Source organism: Gobius niger (assembly GCF_951799975.1).
Source record: "Gobius niger genome assembly, chromosome: 4".
Classification (NCBI taxonomy): Eukaryota; Metazoa; Chordata; class Actinopteri; order Gobiiformes; family Gobiidae; genus Gobius; species Gobius niger.
In genome coordinates, this window is record NC_136855.1 from 5,596,381 (window position 1) to 5,602,380 (window position 6,000).

The window sequence follows — 6,000 nt, forward strand, 5'->3', positions numbered from 1 at the left end:
TTTACACCGTGTCCCTGTGAAATCAGTCTGTGCTCGAGAAGAGGGAGGACAGAAAGTCACATTTTAAAAGGAGTATTGGCTACTTTGTTTCTTTCCACAGGTTTGTGTAGGGTTTAGCCGCTGCCACCTTCCAACTTTGCACCCGGTGTTCCAGCTCATGTTCTTGGTCAGGAGCGCCTAGTTGTTGAAAGTGTGTTTATCATGTCATTTGAACATAAAATTAAGCCTGTAATGCGACATGCTACAATAATGTGACAGGGAAGGTCATATAGAGGAGCCTCCCTTTTCAGAACTTGCTAAGGGGTAGTCTTATGAATGATAATTAAATAGATAAACTAATGATCACATGATGTCTCCTTACTCACAAATGATCTGAAGATAAATGACCAATCAATCATGGATCAATCACAGGTTGTCCGCATAATATTTATTTTTCGATACGGATTTATGAAATAGTTGTTTGGTGATGAAATGTGAACAAGTTCTTAAACTAGAGCTGTATGGTTTTTTTTTTTTTTACATTCAGGTTTGGACCAACTCCCTTGGAGCTCACACGACACGCACAGTGGGCCTCAGTGACAGACTTGTCCTCGTCTGCTCTGGATCACAGACGGTAAATCCAAGATGGCGGCCGCTGTCAGGGCGTCCTGCTCCATAACTCTGTCTCCTCCGTCAGACGTGCCCTTCAACAAACTCCACAAACTCCTCACTAGGGTTGCAAAGGAGTGGAACATTTTCTGGAAACTTTCACTGAGTACACTAGACTGGAAATTTGCTTTAATGAACATTATATTTTTTGTTGGATAAACTATTATTTACTCATAAATGATGTTTTTGAACCATAAAACACGCATATGCACATGTTACACATGTGTGAAGCTCCATATTGTCATGATCCTCAACTTTTCCAAAACCTACATTCCGAGACAGGGTATTGTACACCCCACAGCGCAACAGGCGGATGGCACAACAGCGGTGCTTGGTACTTCAGTATTCAAAACAGCCACAACAATGCGTGACGTCACAGGGAAACGCATGTATAACATCTTTTGACCCATCTTGGAGCTTGGTTGGGCTGGTGGGTCGGCTTGTAGCGGGCGATAAATGTCCTATATTTTCAGATCAAAGACTCAGACCTTTAAAGGGGCTAGATGCAAGTTGGCCATTTTATTCTCACTACTGCTGCCTCAGGTCATACGTGTAACTGCAGCTTCTATATTAAGCTCGTGCATGACGGCACTTCAGACCCAAATTAACACCTTTTTGAGTGACAGTGCAGGATTTTAGAGGCAGTTGTGGTGAACAGGTCATTCTACACATTAGGACATGGCTGGAACATGTAGGGGGAGGAAAATACATAATTTTGACATTTTTAAACTCCGGATAGTCCCTTTAAAGACACTGATCCTAACTGTACGAGGAGCACAACACAGACCTAAACTAGAACAATCTCTACAAACTGAAACATGGGCAAAGACTCTTGAAACTATATAACACAGTCATGCAGTCACTCCCCCTTCAGTACGTTGTTGTTTATTTCAATGTATTCTTTTTTTATGCGTATATAAATGAGTACAGACAGCATAAGCCAGGGGTTTCTTCTTGTTTTGGACACCATAAGCAAAAAATGATCTTCCGACCTGAGAGCGCGAGCAGTGTGTGGGGCTGCAGCAGATTAGACACATACTGTGGAGCGAGGCCATGAAGGCATTTATAAACAAATGAATAATCTTAAAATCAATACGAAAGTGAACTGGGAGCCAGTGCAAGGATTTCAGAATCGGCGAGATGTTCTCATGTCTTTTAGTGCCAGTTAAATTCCTGTTAATTCCCATAAATTCCTGTTAATTCCCATGGAAAATGGCTGATGTTGGAAATTCCCTGAATTTTGCAACCCTACTCCTCACAGTCAAGTGCTCATCCAAACATATGGGGGAAAAAACAAACAGACAATGACACCCCCAGAAAACTATTGGAATGAAAATATAAACATTCCATCACAGATAAAGGCTCTCCAGCCATCATCTATACTGGGTTGTTTCAGTGTTGAGGACGTTTCGGAGCTCACCTCTAGAAGCGTCTTCAGCAACTGACGTTCTATTTAGCACCAGGCTGTAAATGTATACATTTAAAAAGGAGGGATTGTTCTTTTTGCAGGTATTTTGGTTAGAAAATGCAATATCAATCTAAAACAGAACGTTGGGATGGGAAAATAATGTGACCTTGGTTCATTTGTGCCGACATTGAACTTTGTGCCAGTTTTAGTTCCACAGGCCCAGAAATGACACTAATGAGTCGCTAATGAGTGTCTCCAGCAATATACATCAATATCATACATTTTATGTGCATTCAATGTATCCTTCATCCAGGGGGACTGCCATGTTATGAGCCAATCACAGTGCAGTATTTCTCTCCCAAATACCTGGAAGTACCTAATACAGTCATCTGCAGTGGATCAAGGCCCCGCCCCCTCCACACGAACTCCGAGTTATGCAAAAGCTGTAAATGATTTATATCCACCGTCCGACAAAGGAGGAGAGAGAGGAGTGAGCAGGAACCTGTGAGAGCAGAGCAGGTTCTCAACACTAATACAGCAACCACAGCATTAGAAAACATCAAACTTATATCATCTCTGTGTCAGAAAGATTTACCCCGTTTTGATCAAGGAACTAACATTTCCAAGCCATGGATAAACTGGACATTTGTGAAAGCGTTTCAGAACTGAATGAAAGAAACATGAGAGTGACAGAGATTTTTTTGCTCCTCCTTCTGCATCTCCTTCCACAATAAACAAAGTACACAGGGCGACAGTGTCCCACCAAGGAATATCTGAGAAGCACGGTTTATCAGGGCCTCATTCTAATTAGATTAAAGAGTGTGTGCCGTGGACCTGACGGCTCTCCAATGATGAGTGAAGACGCACAACCGCCTGTTACCGTGTGTTACTGTGTGTTACTGTGTGTTATATTATGTTACTGTGTGTTACCTTGTGTTACCGTGTGTTACTGTGTGTTATATTATGTTACTGTGTGTTACTGTGTGTTACCGTGTGTTACTGTGTGTTATATTATGTTACTGTGTGTTACCATGTGTTACTGTGTGTTATATTATGTTACTGTGTGTTACTGTGTGTTACCGTGTGTTACCGTGTGTTACTGTGTGTTATATTATGTTACTGTGTGTTACTGTGTGTTACCGTGTGTTACCATGTGTTACTGTGTGTTATATTATGTTACTGTGTGTTACCGTGTGTTACCGTGTGTTACTGTGTGTTATATTATGTCACTGTGTGTTACCTTGTGTTACCGTGTGTTACTGTGTGTTATATTATGTTACTGTGTGTTACTGTGTGTTACCGTGTGTTACCGTGTGTTACTGTGTGTTATATTATGTTACTGTGTGTTACCATGTGTTACTGTGTGTTATATTATGTTACTGTGTGTTACTGTGTGTTACCGTGTGTTACTGTGTGTTATATTATGTTACTGTGTGTTACTGTGTGTTACCGTGTGTTACTGTGTGTTATATTATGTTACTGTGTGTTACCGTGTGTTACTGTGTGTTATATTATGTTACTGTGTGTTACTGTGTGTTACCATGTGTTACTGTGTGTTATATTATGTTACTGTGTGTTACCGTGTGTTACCGTGTGTTACTGTGTGTTACTGTGTGTTATATTATGTTACTGTGTGTTACTGTGTGTTACCGTGTGTTACCGTGTGCTGAAAATTCAGGGACAGAGGGTAGATCCGACCCAGTCTGCCCTGAATGCTGCATTTAAGTGGCTAAACTTCAACGCGTTTGCGCCCTCTGTCTAATATTATGAGCAGATTATACTGTTTTTGTGCATAAGTTGAGAGAGCGCTCCTCTTCATCCCGGTACGGTGTACCACCGGCAAATCTTCTATCTCTGCCTCTAGCCCCTCATCTCTCTACCAGTCCATGCAAAGACGCGCTGTTTGTGGATGTATCTGTTGCTTGTTATTTCCTTTCCTTCACATCTTTGGGCTTCAGTTCTCTTTCTATGCCTCTATAATTTCTTTATCTAAATCTACAAAGTGATACTTTGTGGTTTTGTGGAGCCTCGGTGCATTATAATATAAGGCACCCTGTGATTTTTTGCTTGGGGCCTCATGGCAGCCTTGCTACACATTAAAGGAATAGGCCACCGTTTTTACATACTGAGATATGTTCTTACCTTAGCTTTGATGAGTTCTATAGGACCTGTCTGATCTTCCCCCGTGCCTTCAATCACGTAAACACAGCGCAGACGGCGTTAGGCCGTAAGGCGTAATAATACCAGGAGTAGTTCGAAATCCGCGCAGTAATCTTCACTTTACTGTGCAGATGCCAAACTACTCCTGGTATTATACGCCTTACATTATAGTTCCCCCTTTTATCCGCTTAGAAAATCCACATTGTTTAATTTTGTGTAATTATACTTTGTAGTGTAACACTTCACGTAACCATATTTAAATAGGGAAAACGTGGAAGAGCTTGGTAGCTTCTATCTTGACCTGTTTTGGAGCTATAGAGGAGAGGGGGAGAGGCTAAATGCTAACGCCGTCTGCACTGTGTTTACGTGACTGAAGGCACGGGTGAAGATCAGACAGGTCCTAAAGAACTCGTCAAAGCTAAGGTAAGAACATATCTCAGTATGTAAAAAACGGTGGCCTATTCCTTTAATTTTATTTATAAATCATGCAATACCAGTGCTACGATATCCAAGTCTAACAGGTTATGCCCAATGGCCATGTTTCTTTTTGATTCGTGGGCAGATTTAGGGGTGGGACTTCAGCTTTAAACACCCTGTGCATTTTTGTTCACCCTCTCATTAAGCTTGTTTGAGATGCGGTTGCGGCTCGTCTGGATGATCGGCGAGAGTAGCCGGCGCAAAGGGGGCGGGTAAAAAAGTCTCAAGTCCATCCGACCACTTCACATCCAGAGAACAACTATCATGCAGCGTCTCGTTCAGATATCGTGTTCGTTTCAAGTTTATACAAAATAAAACTCTTTTACCTCCTGCTCTGTTTCCTTTAGTCCAGTAACATCATTCTTCATCAGAGAAAACTTTTCCATTTGTTAGTTTGAGAGATAAAATATTTCCTTTAAATCACGAGTTTGCTCTGAAAGGCATGTGGTCTATTTTTGGGGGAAATACACAACTTTAATAGTTTGAGTCATAGTTTATTTGTTGCCCTGAGGAGAGAGGAGGAGGTCACATGTTTCTGATCAGAGTAAACTTTTTTCCAATCACTCATCATGAGCGTGAGCTGCTGACAGGTGGGCGTTTTCCCATCATGCACGGGGCCATGGAGCCACTGCAGTAGCCTTTGGGGAGATGCAGTGGCTGATCAAGTCGGCCGGTCTCGTTGGGGTCTCACGATCTTTCCGTGCCCCGCGTGCCCGTGACATCAGAGCGAGTCTGGAGCAAGTGGGACGGAAATCTAACCAGCACCGTGTGTCTGCAGTCGGCTGTGAAACTGCGTCCGTCTGGCTCTCAAACAAGTCTGCTGTTCTGTTTGGTCTTGTCACCCTCACTCCATATGCTTGTACACAGCAATTTGTACCTAGTTGCATAGCTTCTATAATGCTGATTGTAATACTTCAACGCTCTTGTTCTGGTTGGTCTCGTCCACCAGGAGTCCAGGCCAGTCTGAAGGTGAATCGACTGGGACGGCGAGTGGTCGGCTGGGGTCGTAGTGCCTGACCAGCGCAAAGACCAGGAGCCATGTTGCAGAGTACGTCGACTAATCAGCCTGGGCCCCGGGAAAAAGAGCCCCACTGCCACAAAGTTTCTTCCACCAATGTTCATGCCTTGCTCCAACGTTCATACCTCACTTCTCAAATGTGTTGTTCAACAGTCGTGGTCTCCTTGTACCCTGTAGATCTGAACCTAGCGGGGGTTACACAAGATGTAAACAAGCAATTCCCCAACAGAACATATATCTCTGACGGATGCGTACGACGCGCATTATTCAAAGCACCTTCCTCTCTCTT